The 20,337-nt window shown below is 34.7% G+C and overlaps 1 long non-coding RNA gene across 3 annotated transcripts; it reads right to left on the reverse strand.

Moving 5' to 3' along the window:
- Positions 1-1,859: 1,859 nt before the first annotated feature.
- LOC126810439 (uncharacterized) lies at positions 1,860-20,262 on the reverse strand. 3 transcript variants are annotated; one of them, XR_007675222.1, is made up of 7 exons: positions 20,248-20,262; positions 15,719-15,884; positions 5,809-5,973; positions 4,853-5,005; positions 3,759-3,857; positions 2,970-3,099; positions 1,860-2,517 (listed from the first exon to the last, which is right to left on the reverse strand). It is a non-coding gene; the product is annotated as an uncharacterized LOC126810439 (long non-coding RNA). The 3 variants fall into 3 exon arrangements; XR_007675223.1 differs by lacking the exon at positions 20,248-20,262 and adding an exon at positions 20,030-20,044; XR_007675221.1 differs by lacking the exon at positions 20,248-20,262 and adding an exon at positions 16,616-16,630.
- Positions 20,263-20,337: the final 75 nt, after the last annotated feature.

Raw genomic sequence — 20,337 nt, forward strand, 5'->3', positions numbered from 1 at the left:
TAACATTATAAATAAGGTGAAAATAAAAAATAATTTGAAATATTATCGCAAAATGGCTACCCTCAAATAATGGCCTCCTATACTATGAAGACCTACTCAGAAAAAATGTCAACATTGTTTTTTTGCAATCAAACATCAAAACCTACAAAATAAAGCTTATTCCACGATTTCTACCCGAAAAGCCGACGGATTAACATTAACGAGATCGGACTACTAACGGGTCATTCCATGTTAAGTGGATCAATTTTCAGAAATTTGGGAAATCGACCCCCTCGAAAAAATCTGAAAAAATATATGTTATTGTACATGTAAAAGCCAGAAAATATGCAGATTTTTTCGAGGGGGTCAATTTCCCACCCCTGGCCCACTTGACATGGAATGGCCCTAACGTTTAGTATACAAAACATTTAATTTCAAGGGTCATAACTCTGGAAGTACTATTCGGAAGATATTAACTTCAGCCTCGAGAACCTCCACAACCAATTTGGATGCAGACCGGTTAGACGCGACGACTAGTTATGACCGGATTTAAAATGATTATGGCAGTTACTGTTACCTATCATCACATTATCATATGATCACTGAAATTTCACTTATAGTGAGGAGCACACCACTATTAAAGATAAATTATGGGAGATTTTAGAGAAGAATATATTCAAAATTTCAGTCAAATTACTTTATTCTGAACAAAGTTATCACCATTGTAATTTTTGACTAAAAATAGGAGTCAACTCTCTCTTCACCGTCTCAGAGAATGGCCGATCATTTGATTGACAGGCGTTAACTCCACCTACATAATCTCGATTATCAAGTAACGTTTTCAATGAATGTGGTACCGTTAGCATATTCGGTTTGAGACGGGGTTGCAATTCAATTTGTATCACATTTATTTTTACTACAAATTAAAAATAAGACTTTTAATATATAGATAAGAAGCGAAAGTTTGAAAGGAATGGACCAAATCAATGAGGCATAATTATAGCCGACTTCTTGTTAGCCTGCGTGTACTCTTGTACTGTAACTGGTAGGCCTACGTAACTCCCGAAGCAGACAGATAGGAAACAGTGATCCAATGGGGCTACAATTCAACTGGGGTGATGTTAGCTGCGATGTTTATCAATTTTCATAATTTTTCTGTAAACGCAAGTGACAAAAGAGCATATAATACCGACATCCAAACTCTCATTTTAACCCCAACTAAACATAATATCAAGACCGTATATATCGACCTTTCAATCAAATTGACTGACATGCCGCTTTGCTCAACAACGGCCTCGCTTCGTACACTCTATTAGTAAGTGCAGGGGGACCGCACTACACGTAAAACAAAAATCTACAAGATAAACCTGCGGACAAGACAGAAAATAGACATTGCACCAAATAGACAAATATCATTTAGCCTCGAACTAAAATTTCCGGGAGTATGACGTCAACCTAACGGTTAATCTCCACTTACGAATCCATTTAAAAATTTAATCAATCATTGAAATCCTGTTTAAATCCAAGACGAATCCAAGCCATTCGTGGGTCTACAGAGTTGATTTTGTGCTTGTTGTGTAAATAAAGATCTTATTTATAATTTCTATGACATCTGAAGCCTAAATAAAGACTTGCAATCAGATTTAGCTCTTGCTTAATGTATCATGTTTAAGATAATATTGCAAGTCCGACTTTCCTAAGAGTTCGGTTGGCTGTACTGAGAGCATAACTATTACTAGTTTAAATTATCTTTATTCAAAGGCTGGATTTCCAACCCATGATTTTCTACTAGTAAGTGCCTCCCAACACACACACACACCCATGTTTAACGCAAGAGTTCACATATCTTAATGTAACTAAGTTTTATGACAATATCTGAATTAATTACAATACAAAACTTTATTAAGAGAGACAAAGTCAAAACAAATCTATAAATTATTAGATAGATGGAATGTTATATTATACTACAAGAGAGAATTCGAGTATTACAGAGATTAACAATTTTATTTTTCACAGTATTATCAATAAAGTTTAGCGTCTAGTGGTGTAGTCTTATGTTACACAAAAATATAAAAATATACAATCAGTACAGATCAAAGTGTAAATACAATATTTTAATCTACATTATGTTTGTAGTATGAAAATAATTATCACAAAAAAAAAGTAAATTTTTGATTAAATATCTTTAAAATTGTTTGCTTAAATATATTTAAAATCGAAAACAAAAGAAAACAAATTCATCGTATTAAAAATGTGTTGGGACCGTTTTAAAAAAAAAAAGATTGAAAAATTCAAGAAAGCAAAACAATTTGTGATGAGTATACAATTAACAAATAGAGTGATAGCTTATCTGCTAAACATTATACATGGAGGTGTTATCAGTGAACTTTAAACAAAGATTAAAAGAAAAGAAAACCATATATTAGTTTTAATTCTGATGGATATCAATGGTGATTACACGTATGGCATCAACACTAACTATCTTGATGATAATAATCACATGTTCTGTAATTTTGGGTTTAGGAGGCATATGTGGACCTGAAATGTATCAAAATTAAGACATGATTTTAACCAGATCATTATATTACTATAATTTTGTACATGATATTTTGAATCCAAATTATGGGTTGCCAGGCAACAAAACATATGTCCACAGTAGCCAAGTTATCCATGCAGTCCTTAAATTCTGTCTTTTATAGGCAACTACATGTAGAGGAGCATTTACAAGATAATTAGTCTCACCCAAATAAACAATGTAAACATATTTCATCATTCACATAAATATTTCTCAATCTGGTGGTCTCTAAAGCACTTACAAGATTTTTCTGACAAAAACTTGGAAAGAAATCAGAATCCTTTGAAAATTAATAGGATTCTTTGTCCTTCTAGGGAAATATAAAAGACCACCTCATAATGGCTAAATTCTAGCAAGAGCTGTCACTGGATGAATCCTAGTTCAGGTTTGACAATCATAATTCATTTCTACTTACTCGGGGTCAATGTGTGGAATTGATGACCCTTGCAGTGATCAGCAATATTATTACCCCACATACGCCTGGCATCTTCAGGAGAAGTTGGGGGCTCGGCATGATAATATCTTTGAGGCTTTTCTTCATCATCCTGACAATAAAGTATTCAACATTCAGTAACATGTATTATATTCAAATACAAAAAAAGTAAGAAATGAAATGAAATGAAATGGGGTTTAACATCCTACTCCTATACTGGGCTAATGAAGACGGGCATACGCCATACAGTGCACTATGAGGGAAATTTTGCCCGGGCAGCGGCAATATAAACTACTCTTATATCGAATTCCAACTGCCAGGGGATCCTTTACGTGCATTCCAATATATACACAGGACCTCGGTTTTTCGTCTCATCCGAAGGACTAGACAAAAGTAAGAACTATGAAATAAGGGGCTGGTATGTAAAATATGAACACAAAAACTACACGTATACTCTAAAATTGCCACTGCCTCGATTTTCGATAAGCAAGTATTTTATATAATATTATATGTTTGTTGTCCCGATGAACTTTTTTTCATCTGAAAATAACATATTCATTTGATGTCAAAGAAATATACAATATACATCATACATGTAGCACATAACAAATTTAATGTGCACCCTATCTGAAAAAGAACTCCAGGACAAATACATAATATCTACCCAATAAAAATCTGCTGCTGTTGAAAGAAAACAATGTATTGGGGAGCTGGAGACTGAATGTTTTGTCAAAATATAAAGAGACAACAAAGGTGCAAACCCCAACTTACATCATCACGACCCCATGCATGTATTCCGTCTTCAAATTCTCTAGGTAGAGGTTCAACGAAGCATCGTTTGTGTTCTGGATCACGGTAAGCAGACATTTTCTGAAAAAGAACAAAAAAAACCCAAGCAAATATTAATCTATATAATATCTATTACTGTCATTTGTCTGTTTTTCTGTTCAGTGTTGTCGGCTACACTAGGGCTGTCCCGAGACTGAAATTTGGTATATATGGGTAGCTTGGACTAACGAGTAACACTGGCCTGGTGGCGATGGCCTACCACTTCCGGTTTGGGAGTTATGCTACTTTTGGTTTATGGCTATACCCGTGCTAAGCCGAGTCAACCACTTGTTTGATAATAAATGCGTTAAACCCCATTTCATTTCATTTAATTTTTTGATAATAAATGAAACACCACTGCTCAAGCGAATAAGCAGCCATCTTGAAAGTATGCATAGCATACCCTGTTTCCTGGAACACCATCACATTCAAAATCATTGGAATTCACTTGGAATTGATTGGTTAGTTTATGTAACTCAACAATTAGACACATAAGATGTTATCTATGCAAAGACATTTTTAACCTACACAGGAATATTTACTCAAATTTTAAACTCATTATTTGATTGGAGAAAGAGAGAGAGAGAAATGGAGTTTAACATCCACTCGACAAAAACTAGGTCATTTCGAGACTAACCTATGGTTAATTTTTATTTCAATAATTTGCTTGTGCGTAGGAGCCTTTAGCAATGGGAGGAAATCGGAGGACCCGGAAAAACCACGCCAGTTGACTCAATGACAGACCCTATGATACAGCATGCATGCGATAACCATTCGGCTATCCAATCCCCCTCTTATTTGATTGGTCCTATCCCAGAACAGAAATACTACAGAGAATGTTAATATGGTGTTTAGTCTCATCATGTAAGTGATGCAACACTTATACTCCAATGTTACCAAGAATAGCTACATGTAATTACTTTGTGATGGACCAAATGGAATGACTGGGCCGAATGACAAAGGTGTGAAAAACATTCCTTATGATGGGGGTGAGGGGATGGGCCATGCGGGTAGCAAGACCAAGAATTAACCCATACCTGTCTGTAATCATGTATGGCATGTGAGGCACCAAATTCTCCTGTCTTTGTATTGTTGACATAGATAAGTTGTTTGTCGTTATCAATATGCACGTTTTCATGGATTCTATAAGGTTTGTCTTTAGTTCCACAGAATCCCCATCTGCCAAATTCCTAAAAAATAAAAATAGATTAATGGCTATAATGTCACCTTTTCCACTGATACCTGAAAGCACTAATTGACTTTTTGCGTTCAAGTAATAATATTAAAGAATTGTTTGAAAATTGTACAGATGTATTACTTAAATAGTAAAATCCTGGAAATGTATTTTTGTATTTAAGTTAAAGTAATAATCTTGTGTATTAAAGTAGTAATAATTTTGAGAAACTATTTAAACACTGTACAGATGTATTTGTTGATAATATTTGGACTAGGAATCTATTTAAAGAATCCTGATTTGTCTAGGAATCTATTTAAAGAATCCTGATTTGTCTAGGAATCTATTTAAAGAATCCTGATTTGTCACATGAAGTGACACTTTCTCATGGGTGTTTTTCAGGGAATCAAGATTGAGTATCTGCTTTCCATATACATGTATATATACGAAATATGCCATATCTTTTATTGGAAATAACTACCCTATAAATACTTTTTTGGGGACTAATGTACCTTTAAAAAGTAAAATATCTGTTTAATTGTTTGAACATTATATAGAGAGAGAGAGAAATGGGGTTTAACGTCCACTCGACACAAACTAGGTCATTTCGGGACTAATTTGAACATTATATACTGGTATGTTTAATTGATTCCATCCATATTTCTGCTTATCAAAACCATATTTGTTATAACTGTTGAAAATATTTAATGTATTTATCAAAAAATGTTATATTTCTGGATATGTTCCTTTGGGAAATGGAGCATTGTATCATTATCATTACAAGTTAACTAAATAAATAAGAAGAAAGACCAGACTTACATTTCTGTGACGTCGGTGAGCAAACACCATGATCGCCAAAGCTACTCCGATGATAACAACTCCAAACACCAAAACCACTGCCGCAGCTCGGCATCTTTTTCGCCTGCGGTTAACTTCTCTTAGGTTGGCATTTTTATGGGATTCAGTAGACTGATCCACCACAACCTGTAAGATAAAATATGGAATTTCATACCAGAAAATGTTTTGTGGTTACGCCATGCAATTTGATTTTCGGTTCTTCAGTGTCTTGATAAATAATAGATACTTGAATCTCATGAAAGATGTTTCGTTTAAAATTTCAAAACTTAAAAGTTGGGAACTAAAAGCTTTTGAACAGCAAAACTAAGTACTTTCGGTTAATAAACAAGTCTTTTTCCTGAAGAAATAAGAACATTTTTTACAGGAGTTCTCATAGAACAGAAAATAAAATTAGCATTTTTTCAGACTGAGTACAAACTTTCCACCTTTAGTTGTCCAATAATAGAGGATGCCGTAAAGTTTCAACGGAAATAAGTTGTGTGAATAAGATTTCCATTGTAATTTAATTTTTTGCTTTGCAAGGCAGGTCATGATCTCATCTAGGGTATAAATTTAAAGTCAATCGGATGATAACTTTGGTCTCTAGAGAATGCACAAGATTTTTCATCGAGGTTAAGGGCAGTAATTATAGGAAATCATTGAAAATCAACAGGCTTCTTCATTTGATGACCTTAACCAATGTGTATAAGATTGAAGTCAAACAGATTAACCTTAGCCTCTAGAGTCTCTGGAAGATTTTTTCAAAGTGCTAAAGGGCCATAACTCTGGCAGTAATTATTGGAATCGTTGAAAATCAATAGGTTTCCTCATCTCATGACCTTAACCAATATGTATAAATTTGAAGTCAATCGGATGATAACTTTAGCCTTCAAAGTGTCCACTATTTTTTTTTGTAGAGCGGGATGGGGGATGTGTTGATGGAATAAATACATATAATAAAGAGATTTGAGATGGGTAATTTGCCCTTTATTTCATTACCCATGTAAGATGACATGTAATGATGATACAAAAATTAAAAATATTATATATTAAAATGAAGACAAGTATGTAGATAGAGAGAAATGGGGTTTAACGTCCACTCCACACAAACTAGGTCATTTGCTTGCACGTATCGGTCTTTAGCAGTGGGAGGAAACAGGAGGACCAAGAGAAAATCTACGAGGTTGGACAGGCATCCCTACTTCTAGTTACATGTACGTACAACCGGGGAATTGAAACCTCGCCACTTGGCTCAATTATAGACCTTATGATGCAACGCGCACTCGTTAACCATTCGTCCACCCACCCCCCACAAGTATATGTACAAAAAGAAATGTTTTAATCCATTATACAAAGTCTAAAGTAATATAGGCATAATACTTTGCCTTAGGTTTTATGTTAATTTTGAAAGAGATTCTCCAGTTAAGAAATGTCTCAGCTTTTTACATTGGGTGAGTCACATAAAGTATGTTCTTCAAAGTCAGATACGGTTCACTAATCGCCAATGTATTTCTGACGTCACAATATTTCAAATGAATTAATAATAGCAATGTCACCATCAGGTATATATATAATCACTGTGTTGTGTACATACATAATTATATATATATATATTCAAATTATATGATCAATAGGCTTGTATAACAAATACGTAAAAAAAAAAAACAGGTTTTGGGTTTATTTACACTGTAAACATAATGACAAGGCAGAAAAAAAACTAGCCCCAGGTTGACAAAAAGATCAACAACAAAGGGTCTCATCTTATAAAATGTGTTTATTATAATTTATATGCATAAATATTGAATAAAAAGGGTTAAGGTGGTGTCATTTTCAGTGCCTTGTCAACAAATACCGGTATACATGTACATTTCTTGTCCCATAGTATTTTTGCTGTTAATTTTTTTATGTCTGGATGTGTTTGTCTACATGCAAATGATTTCAGAATACCATCAACTATATGGAGAGAATTTATATAATAATTATAGGCTTTTGCCTGTTGTTCATTCTAATTCAGATTATTGAATAAAATATTTTTTAAACCATGGGATAAATCAGTTCGCAACTGTAAAAAATAGATACAATTATGAAAATGTAGAAAGCCAACTAATGCATAACCAATGTGATTTCACAGCTACATGTTTATGAGCAAGAAAAGATACCAAGTGACAGCAGTTTCTGATAAAACTGTATGTCTACCAGAAAAAATATTTGATGGATGATACTATATAATGGTCAAATTATTTTAAGTTCTTTTTTAAATCAAAATGTAGCTAAACAACAAGAAAACCTTTTCTTACAAGATACAAATTGTGACCTCTAGAGGAACCCTCAAGTTGATAGCTTGAATTTTTAAACAATCGCAGGCCATAATCCAGGAAGTTACGGTCCCATATGCGCGAAAATCGAAAGGATCCAAGATCTTTGGGTTATAAACATACACAATCTGATTAAAATACAGATCTATATTTCGTTTCGTTTTTTTATACTTTCGACGTCTGGACTCTGGACGGTTGGAGGTGACGACAATATATGTCCACATGATAATGGGGCATATAAAAATCAAGATTGCCAGGTAATGAAACAAGTGCAATTTGCAGTCCTTATTTGTTGTCATATCGTTATCATTTTGTAGGTAATTGGGGCATTAACGAGGCACGATAAACAGAAGTTATTAAAATGTGATATCTTTGTAGTTCAGTTTTGCACTAATATAAGTAGAAAATGTACACATACAGGTAGGATTGTTCGTCTGATGAAAACATATACATTGTCTATAAATGTAAAATCAATTGGATGATAAACACAACCTCTAAAGGGTTAAACAAGAATTTTCTCTGGGTTAGAACTTTGAAAATCAATTGATAACTTTGTCCTCTAGAAAGCCCACATGCCATAGACAGGGTTGACAATAATATATTACCACATTTCAATATGGGTTGAAATCTACAATATCATTGTCGAATGTGTAATATGTTACACCTGACCAAAGAATGTTTGATATATACAATAAGTACCGGTCCGATACACATAAGTATCTTAAGTGAATAAACAAAAACTGAAACGTGACACATATTCTATTTATAGACTTTGTACATGTATGTATCACATGTAACTGACATTATTCTTGTCATCCTGATCAACACACTTTTAAACGGAAATCAAAGTTTTAAAATATTGACTTATTAAAGATGCATTATGGCAGATAGAGATAAAGAACTGACAGTTCTTGTTAAAATAGTTAAACCAGTGGTTGCCAGGCAAGATACGCCCACATTTTGCAAGAGATGGACAGAAAACAAGCTAAAAAAGAAAGCGGGTTTTTTTTGTACAATCAGTGATCATAATCAAGGAAGTTATGATCTGAAATGCGCAAATATCATAAAGTACTGAGATATTTTTGGATATAAAGATATATATTAAGTTTCATGAAAATCGGAATTTTTTTTAGACTTCTACAGGGTCCACATTGTGGACTCCCCAACCTTGGTATTACACACTTTTACACTATCTGCGTACAAGGAGTAGCCATTTTGTCAGTCAGTTTCAGTCTGATTTTCACGAAATTCGAACTCAACCTACGTGTACACATTGGCACACACATACCATGACAATTGAATTTCGAAATAAGAGTAGGCTGTAATGCTGCTGTAAAGGCCAAATTTCCCTCGTAGCATACTGTATGGCATATGTCCATCTTCATTAGCCCATTTGCTGCAGAAAAGTAGGATGCTAAACCCCATTTCATACATGTATACCAGGGCCTATTTTAAGGTTTTATTGATGAAGCACAGTTTTCAGAGATGGAGGTTTTTTGGTGGGTATTTACCCCCTTGGGTTCCGACAAAAGATTTCCCACACAGACCTTGATAGGCTCGGTTTAGCTTCTTTCATCACCTTTATCAGCTCTACTATGTCAGAATAAACCTTCTGAAATCATGACCAATTAGTCGTAAACAAAAAAAATCCTCACCAGAAGTGGGATAAAAACTTCCTGAATTACCAGCACGCTTACACTTTTATAACCAAACGCACACTTGCCATACACAATAAACCGAGATTTTGTAAGAGATGGACAAAAACTGAGAAAATTGATAGCCAATGCCTCACATCAAATATGAACCTGTAGCCTATATTTTGTTCACAGGGTTTTTAGAAAGGTTTGGTAACTCGAGAATGGAAGGTCACAAACGCTGAATATCGATGTGGTTTGTCATCTCGTCACCCCAATGCTTCACACCAAATTTGAAAAATAAAGACAGTTAAAACGGTAGCCTCTATCACTTCCACAAGGTTTTCAAATGGGGCTTAACTCTGGAACTGAAGGTCACAGAATGCTGATGATCGCTAGGATTTGTGATCCTATGTTCCCAATTCATCACACTAAAAAGCTCACAAACTTTGTTACGTTTTGTGTATGTAAGGCCATAACCCAAGCAGTTGCACCAAAATTGAATTCAACCAAGATCTTTTGATTCTCAACATCTAAAACGGGCAAAAATTGAGGCACAAATTAATGTGAAACTGTGGCCGTATAAAAATGTACATAATTTACAGATTTGTGTATCGGCATCGTTGCCAGTCCAAAGAAACATCCAAAAGCAGACAAACCATTACTGTAATGCAGCTGACTACTTGCATCATCAACACAAAATTTAAACAAAAATGAACACAGTGACTGATGATCACAATGATTGCTAATGACTCAATTGCTAAATTTTCATGCAATCTTTCCAGATTCACAAGGATACATACCATCTTTTCAAAGCACGGATTAATGATTCTCAAAGCACAGATTTTTCATTTTGAGGCATGTTAACATAGGCCCTGATGTATACAAACGAGATGAAATACATAATATACATGTATACATTGAATATACGTGCTGTTGTTTGTGTACAATTATGTTAGAAAAAAAATAATGATTTGAGATATTGGTTGGACACTAGTGAGTAAGAATAGCTCAGCTAGCGATATAATTTGGTTACAACAATAGTTATATATAACAGCAAAAGAAACTATACATTGTATATTGTCATTTCATGAGGTAAATTATTATCTATTTTTGTTAATGAGAATTATAACTTCATAAGACTACCAATTAGTATGAAATTGTGATTCATTAATGCTTAACAACATCAAGAAATAATTATATTGATTCAAGGAGCAGACTGTGTGTACAAAGAAAAGACAATTTAACACAGAAACAATGATACTTCCTTTCACTGGTTTCAGGAATATTTCAAACAGACTGATAAAATTCCTAAATAGGGGGCTCTTCCTTTTGGGTGACACGATTCAGGACATTGAGGAAGTTGGCATGTCAAGAATAGATTGGTATTGTGCATTGATTTTGTACCTGATAACTCTAAACAGGACACAATATTCTCAATTTCCTTATTTACATGTATTTTGCCCTAATCAGATTACACTCAATTTCAATTACACTCAACTCTCGATACCATCTTATGGGTACATTTTAAACAGATTCAATTGCTGTTCCTGATGAATCGTAAAAGTGGATAATCGAGACTTTCTTTATTATCATTATAACGGCATCAGTGACAATCAAGGCAACAATGTTTTTGAAATTTGGTTTTCTCGGCTCAGTTTAGTAATATGGCTGAAATTTTCAGCAAATTCCCTTTACATTATCTATTCTTTAACTATTATAGCGAGATTTGTCATCTCTTTATCTAATCTACCATAATGCCCCTTTAACTGTACTTTCCACAGTCCTAAAATATTGTGTTAATATATTTAAATTAGATATAAATCATGTCAAAGATGATGATATTTGGCATGGAGTTTAACTCTACTCAACAAAATGCTTTGTTTATTTGAGTAGTGCTAGCTAGGATGAGAATTTCGGTCAAACTGTAAAGAGCACTTTTAAGTTAAAATAGCCGCCAGGATATACAAAATATATTAATCTATTCTGCATGTAGATCACTTGTAATAAACAAGATCAGACAGTAATAGAAAATGTGCATTGTCACATTTAGACTTTTCAGTATTTTTCAAATTGTATACTGTATCATAGATAATAGCATGGTTCAGACATTTCATTTCCTTGGTTATTGAACAGTTAATGCATTATAATATTCTACTTATTTTGACCTAACTGATGACATTAAAATAGATATGCCACAGTTTCAATAACACGGTATGTCATCCCTAGTATATAACAGTATCCTGAACATATATAGAATTTACATATGTATATACATGTATATATTTTTTTTTTAATAAACATTATTTTATTGAATTTTAGGATTGGGAAACAGGCAAAGCCTATATATAATCCCTCTCCCATTAACTGAAAGCTAACATAAAATACAGATTGAAATGATAGTTTTTAAAGTCTAGAATTACATAGAATTGGAATATAAGCCCACAATCAATATTACATGTATCATTATAATATTAGGAAATACAGTCTGTTTGAAGATTAAATATAGTAGGGTTTTAAAAAACATCCGGATCCAAACAGAATTCAAATCAATCAATTTGCCATCTAAAGTTTACACTGATTTCACACTGCCATCTTCATCATGATGCTTTGTATTAATTCTTGAATGTACATGTGATAACAGTCTATACATTAAAATAGTACATTTATAACTTTTGAGATACAAGTAAATGATCTAGTACAGTAGTAGTGTACCTTTAATATACAACTATTGTTTTATCTTATTGAAAACCCATAATCAAAAGTGCTTCATCTATATAGACAGCTCAATACAATTCTTACCTGGTAATCCATTCTATTTCTAATCTGTTTTAGGGTTACATCATAGTGTAATTAATACATGACTAGCCAGCCAAATAGAATCATTTACCTATAAGTATCATCCATACATGACTATTCTTTCCAGGTTCCATAGAGTCACGGTGGCTAAGTGGGTAAGATGCTGGTTCGCTAGCCGGGAGGTCGGGTGTTCGATCCCTGCATTGGCCGAGAAAGTTCATCCAGATTTTCGGCGTGGTTTCCCCCCTTGTCAGTGATGCAGGACGGAGGGCCTGACAAGGACAGCTGTCTAGTCGTTCGGATTGGATGAAAAACCGAGATCCCATGTATACATTGGCGTGCAAGCAAAAGATCCCTTAACAGTTGGAATTTGATATAAGAGTAGGCCGTAGTGCCGCTGTCCGGGCAAAAATTTCCCTAATAGCACACTGTATGGCGTACGCCCATCTTCATTAGCCCAGTTCAAAACAGATCAGTAGGACGTTAAACCCCATTTCATTTCATTTCCAGGTTCCATAGTGTTTTAAATATTTCAAAAATAATATACTCTGAAGATTGTAAGAAGTGTACAAACAGGTTGTCTTTGTTACAGTAGCCCTTTAGTACTTGGTATTGTAAATACTAGCCACCCCTGTTTCTTGAAAATAATTTTCGAGAAAAGTGATACCGGTACATGTATATCCCTGGACAGCTTATCCTACAGTGGAGTAGAACAGAACGATACAACTGGGGATACCGAGGATGTGGGCAGTCGGAAACTTTGAAACTACTGCTCCATACACCACCTCAAACTATCTGAGATATGTAAATAGTTTTCCATATTGTAGGCCTATGACAGTAGATATAAATCTGATGTCATTGTTTTAGCTTAAAATTATATTCTACTTGGCGTGTTTCAGTCAGTATCATTTCATTTATTTTAATCAGTACACAAACAGTTCTATATAAGCATTTTTCCTTATTACTGCATCCTACTCACTTAGATTTTCAAATGATAAATTGTAAATACTAATTTTCTCTTAAATAAAATACTGTTTAAACCAGTGATCAACAATTATAATAAAACTGACTGTCTTCCTCGTATCATATGACTTGCTAACAACACTGGCCCATCTTCCTTACTGACATGTAATATCAAAAAACACCATAAAAACATCCTTAGTGGATTTGTTGCAATATAAATGGATATTTTTTTATTTTTATAACATTAGTCATTTCATCCATCATATATCAGGGAGAAGGTGAAACTTATTTCTAGGGGAGCTCCAGAAAATAACATCATGCTCGATATTTCCGATCTTATTGATTGTTGGATGGACAAGGCCTCAATTGCCCCATTTCATCACTCAGCTTTTTGTCCCATTAGATTCCATTCAATATCGGCCATCTCTGTCATTCCTTGTCTGTATAATTAATAAGCCAAGCATCATTATTGATAAAGGCTAATGATTCCATCAATTTATGATCAGTTTAGGACTAAGATGGCAGATTTTTCAAAGATATAAACAGGAAGGCTGATTAAAAACATAGGTTTGAAATCTCTAGCCATATATAAGTGAGAATATTGATATTTGTCGAGTCCACTATCTCCATTTCTTGCACTCTTACATGGCTTTCATCCAGTACCATTTCGTTATTGATTTACCATACATTCAACCAGCAAGAAAATCAATTTTGGGCTACTTTGCTTTCTCTTGAAATTGGAAATGAAAAGACAATCTGGGCAAAACAAAATTAGATAATTATGAGATATGCATCCAATACATGCTATTAATTTATATTTGCTCTGGTGTCTTGCAAATAGGGGTTTATACATGTTTATGTCATATATTTTCAGCAAATCAATACTGCCGAGTCCAACTGCTATCTATACACAATCCACATTATATGACATATACATACTATACATGGAGCTTTGGCTGGTCAAGTGGTTTAACACGTGCGCATGAAATCACAAGGTCTGTCATTGAGTGAAGTGGCATGGTTTCGATTCCCCACTTATACGTGACATGGAGTAGGGTCGCCTGTCCAACCTTGTGGGTTTTCTCCGGGGCCCTCCCACTGATAACCTACACGTAAGCGAATTATTGAAATAAAATTGAACTATGTGTTAGTCCCAAAATGACCTAGTTTGTGTCATAACCTAGTGGACATTAAACCCCATTTCTCTCTATATATTATATGTCTTAATGGGTTAGTTTTCTTTGTCACATATGCATGTATAAAAGATCACTTTAGGTCATATGCTGCAGTCTAGATAGATTTTAACAAAGAATATAATGCTGTGTTAAAATGATTAAAGAAATCAATGAAGAAATCGATGGACGTTTAGAGGGGATCCTAGGGGTTCTCTGAGAAAATCTTTAAAAATCTGGGTGTCAATGGTGATTTGTGGCGCATGTATCTTGACTCAAATATGACCTTCAATTTTATCAGCTACATTTACATCACCCCAACTAAAAAAAAGCTCAAATTTACATGTTTCATAGTAAATTCTTTATACTGTCATTTTGGCCGGGAACAAACCTGGATTAGCCATCTGAAATACTATTGAATCAATGCCAAATTTAATAATAAGCTCAAGATCTAGACTTCATTAATGACCTTGATTTAACAAATGTTAATCTCAAATAATAAGAATGAATATAAAGGCAGACCTATCCTATACTGGCAGTACTTGCCATTGCCCATTGTGCCTATTTTGTTGTTGTGCCACCTGAACTCTATCTAATTCCTATTTTTTATGTGTCCTATATATACCCAGTATTTATAAGTCACCATCTTTTTTTAAACAACAAGCTTTACATAATGAAATAAAGGAGAATTTGTTCTAAAAAAGTCCAACAACCAGGAAGTTAAACTGTGGTCTAACCATATTAATACATCCATTTTATTATAATTTCACACAGTCAATACACACAGATAGCAGACACCTTTTTTAAAAAAATCGATTGAGTTTATAAATTAAACATCATTATAATTAGCTGTCAGATTGAACACTGGCCTATGTTATGAAGTGTCTTTATTTATAGACCCTACTCAGTGATAATATTATGATGTATTATTTTCGCTGCCTGTGTGACTGTATAGGATAGGTAAAAGCTATTAAAGCTTCCAGGTTAAATGCTTTAAAGGTCTACTTACGGCTTCTGGTACATCGGTGGGCTTTTCTTTCCCGTTTAAATCGACTTTTGGAGGTGCCATCTTGATGTGTATTGCGTCTTTGAAGAGTCCAAGTCTAACGGTGTTATTAAATAGGCCACTGTTTGCTTGATTTCCTTTCAGCTTGTATAACAGTCAACACAGTGAGCTGATCAACCAATCAGAATTGAGCAATGACTGTGTATATTATGATCGTGTATATATTCCCTTTATTTACCTCACAGTAAATAATTTAACACACGACTAGATCGCTAATTCTAGACCTAAACACCCAGACGCTAACCATAGTCACAATCTTTAATAATAATATTAGTTTTACTCTTGCTTACATAAAGAAAAAAAGAAAATAGCCTGGTTCGTTCGTTTCTAGAGTTTTACGTCCACTTCCACAAGGTGATATCGCTATTGTCCTTGGATTTCGTATCACGTGGCTTAACACATGCGATTTGAGATAATTAATTATTAATTGCCCATTCTTCTAAAGTACAACTAGGACATAATTAGTGTTATACAATATGCAGTACATGTATAACAGTTTTATGCTATTTAAATGTAGCTTTATCAAATAGACATACTGCGCATGATTGAAATCTTTTGATCACGTAAAATTAAATGAACGATTACAGAGTCGGGTGTATAGCAAGCCCATCTATTGACAATTTTATTTGCCGTACGTTTGTGAGGTTTTACACGGAAAAGTAGTAAGGTCTGAAAACAATGTCTGGACCCCCCAAACCCCACTTTATGGAAAAGTCTTATAGAAAAAGATCGCAGACTAGCGATGTCATCTAGAGTTGATTATGGTCTGGATAAGTTAATTAATGTCTAATTAATCATTTAGATAACATTTCAGGCCTAAAGGAAGACTAGATAACAAACCTTAATCTCTCAACCTAAACACATCAGTATATCTCAACGTTTTTAGCTACGTTCTCGTAGCTAAAGGAAGACCTGCAATAGACAGATTTAGCTCTTGCATATATGTATACTATTCAAAAAAAGTAGGGGATATTTGATTTTGGGGGCATAATACTAAAATATGCAAATGACTACGAAAAAAGTCACTATAGAACCTAACAGAAGAAACATTTCCAGTTACATGTGACGCCCAAACGCACCAATAGCTACCGCATGGAATGCAGGTGATGCTTGGGATCATCATGGGGGTCCAACCCAAGATTTGCAAATCAGATCAGCGCTCGTCTTCAAACAGACACTGGTGTGAGAGTGAGTGGCCAGACGATTCGGAATCGACTGCATAGGGATCACCTTCGCGCCCGACGTGCTCGCGTGATCCCTTGTTTGAGAGATCATCACATTCAGGCAAGACGTCGTTGGTGTAGGGATCGTCAACACTGGGATAATCGACGCTGGAGTAATGTGATGTTTTCAGATGAGTCAAGGTTCACTGTTGATTTTTTGGACAGACGTAGGAGGGTGTGGCGTCGTCGAAACGAGCGCTTCCAAGACGTTAACGTCATCAGACATGATCGATTTGGGGGTGGTTCTGTTATGGTGTGGGGAGGCATCACTGTTGCTGGAAGAACGGCTTTACATGTTGTTGCAGGGCGTGTTACAGGCCAGTACTACCGGGACAACATCTTGGCAGTCCATGTTGTGCCGTTCGCACGACGTCATGGCCGCCGTTTCATCTTCCAGGATGACAACGCAAGATGTCACAGGGCCAGGATCGTTACAGGTTACCTCCAACAACAGAACATCACCACATTACTTTGGCCAGCACTAAGTCCCGACCTCTCCCCCATCGAGCATGTCTGGGACATGCTTGGACAGAGGTTACGTCAACGTCAACAACGTCCTGCCAATGTCCAAGAACTTGCTGCTGCGTTGCAACAGGAATGGGACAATCTGGACCAAAATGACCTTAGACGTCTCATTAGGAGTATGCCACGTCGGATCAATGCTTGTTTGGCAAACAGAGGAGGATTTACCCGTTACTGACTTGGTTGTGATGCTGTGGTAACTTTGCTGTTTGACCCCGGGTATCATTTTACCCTTATAATGGTCAGTCTGTGCCTTACTTAGTCTAACGATCATTTGGAATAAATCGATGAATGTGAACTTCATTTCATTTTGTCATTTGTTTCTTCGTCAGTTTCATTAGGTGACTTTAATAACACTTAAAAATCAAATATCCCCTACTTTTTTTGAATAGTATATAATGTTTAATTTGCTGTGATACCAAATGACAAACTATAAATTAATAAGCTTAGACATCTGAACTGTTAAATATGCATGATATTTTAATTTCTTTTATGTGCGCACGCTTTGTTTTGTATTTTGATATATTATGTACCCCGTATGTGGGTCTTATACTGTCGATTTATGTGATTTACTTTGTACGTTTTGTTCCATTTGCAGGTTTCATACGTATATTTATGAGTGCTCTGAATTTATGCTCCTCCATATTTTTGTATCCGTCCAATTTTTTACACCTGTATTTCATATTTTGTATATTGTATGTTGTCCTCAAGGGAGGTTCCGATGCAATATTGTGTGTCTTGTGTAATAATTGTCATATCGTTATAATTTTATGTACACGTTTAAACTGTATGCTGTCCTAAATGGATGTTTTATCTTATCTTATCTTATACCATAAATAAAAGAATAAAGTCTTAAAATAATATTTCTTTATAGGCTATATAATATGAATGGGTGATACATGGTGTCATTCTAAGAAATCCCACACCCCACCCTCTAATAAATGCCAGTGAATGTAGAAAATAATAGGTGATAAATTATTCTTAAACATGCATTATGCAAGAGCTAAATCTGCTTATTTTGCAGGTCTTTCTTTAGGCCCGAAATGTGATCTAAACCCTCACTGGCATCGCTAGCCTGCGATGTTTATTGGATTTAGGTTCAGATTTGCTGTTTGATTTCCATTCAAAATTTAATCATGAAATGGATAATCGAGACTATGTTTTTTATCCTACCGACTTTAATAATGATGATCGAGGCTAGGCCGAAAATTCATTCACTAAAATCTCGGTTCATAGTGGATCAATTTGACTGAATTTTTGAGCAAATTCCCTTTACAGTATCTAGTTTTTAACTATTATAGTGAAAATTGCCAGCTCTTTATCTAATCTCCCATAATGTCTGTTTAAAACAAGTCAATGAAGTAAAGATAAAATTTATTTGAAGACAGTCTAACTGTTAGGTATCGCTAGTTAGGTTTTAATGACTATAGCAGATTCTGAACTCAAATTGTATAATTTGTTGAAGGCACACCTGTCGACAAACCATAATTAGCAGCCAACTTGTAATCTCTTTGATCATTAGCTGAATTTTAAATTCTAAAATTCAATGCCATAGTCGCTTGAACTAAACGCAAAGAAGAGGTCTTTGAATTGTTGATTATCTTTTGGTTTATATAGAAGTGGGTGCAACATCCCTTATTTTGAAAGCAAGTTGCACATAGATGTACTTTGTTTTTGCCAGAGCAAACGGCGGGTTAAACATGTTTTCGGAAGAAAATGGATAGTTTTAGATCTCAAATGCCCCGTAAACAATTGTCTTGTGGAGTTCCTTGTGGTTATACAGAAACAGGAATGTTAATTCCCACACCTCTTTGTGTATAATACTATAGAATTTCATCCTATAGAAAATGGGATACCCTCTCCTCCAAAAAAAAAAAAAATACACTAGTACTGCTTTGCTTAGTAATCGCTCATATCCCCCCCCCCCCCTACCTTTTCAAAATTTATAGTAGGACCCGAATAAAATAATCTCATACGTAAGTATTTCCCATCATTTTAACTTTCAGAACAACAATGATAAAAAAAAGAGCATGGATGATTCTGTCTAGATTTTTTATGAATCGTCTTGATTTGAGGTGATGAATATTATCACGGAAGAGATAAATTATTATATCATCACGGAGAAAATTACACGGAGGACATTAGTTTCACGGGGCAAATAAATAGCACGGAGGAGATTAATGGGAAATATATTAATATCACAGAGTGCATAAATATGGTAACAGAGGTAACATTTACGTTAAAAAAAATGCAGGAAATATTAAGGGTACGATAAGTATCATGGTGGATATAAACATTATGGTTAAAATACGACATCATCGGTGAGACGCATATCATGGATGAGATAGGTATCATGGTGGATATAAACACTATGGTTAAAATACTACATCATGGGTGAGACGCATCATGGATGAGATAAGTATCATGTGGGATATAAACATTATGGATAAGATTAGTATCATGTATTACATAATAATAGTGATATGCTAATTACTACTCGATGCAATACCGCAGATACATGTACATGGTGAGATCACATATCATCGCACTCGGCAAATCTCGACAGATTCCGTTACCCTACATCTAATCTCGGCTGTATGACAGTAAGTGATATGTACCTACGCCCATACATTTGCGATGCGGCTGCCGGTTTACTTTAAACAAGAAAACGTGTCGCTTTTACAAAAAAGTCCCAAATTGCTTAATTCTTTTGTAGAGTGTATATACCTAAATGAGCAGAGATATTGTCTCAAGGCTGCTGGTTTGATAAAATTCCCTGGTAATTCCCCAAACCCAATGCCAAAACGTGACGTTTGT

The sequence above is a fragment of the Patella vulgata genome, chromosome 2 (assembly GCF_932274485.2).
Source record: "Patella vulgata chromosome 2, xgPatVulg1.2, whole genome shotgun sequence".
In the NCBI taxonomy this organism is placed as follows: Eukaryota; Metazoa; Mollusca; class Gastropoda; family Patellidae; genus Patella; species Patella vulgata.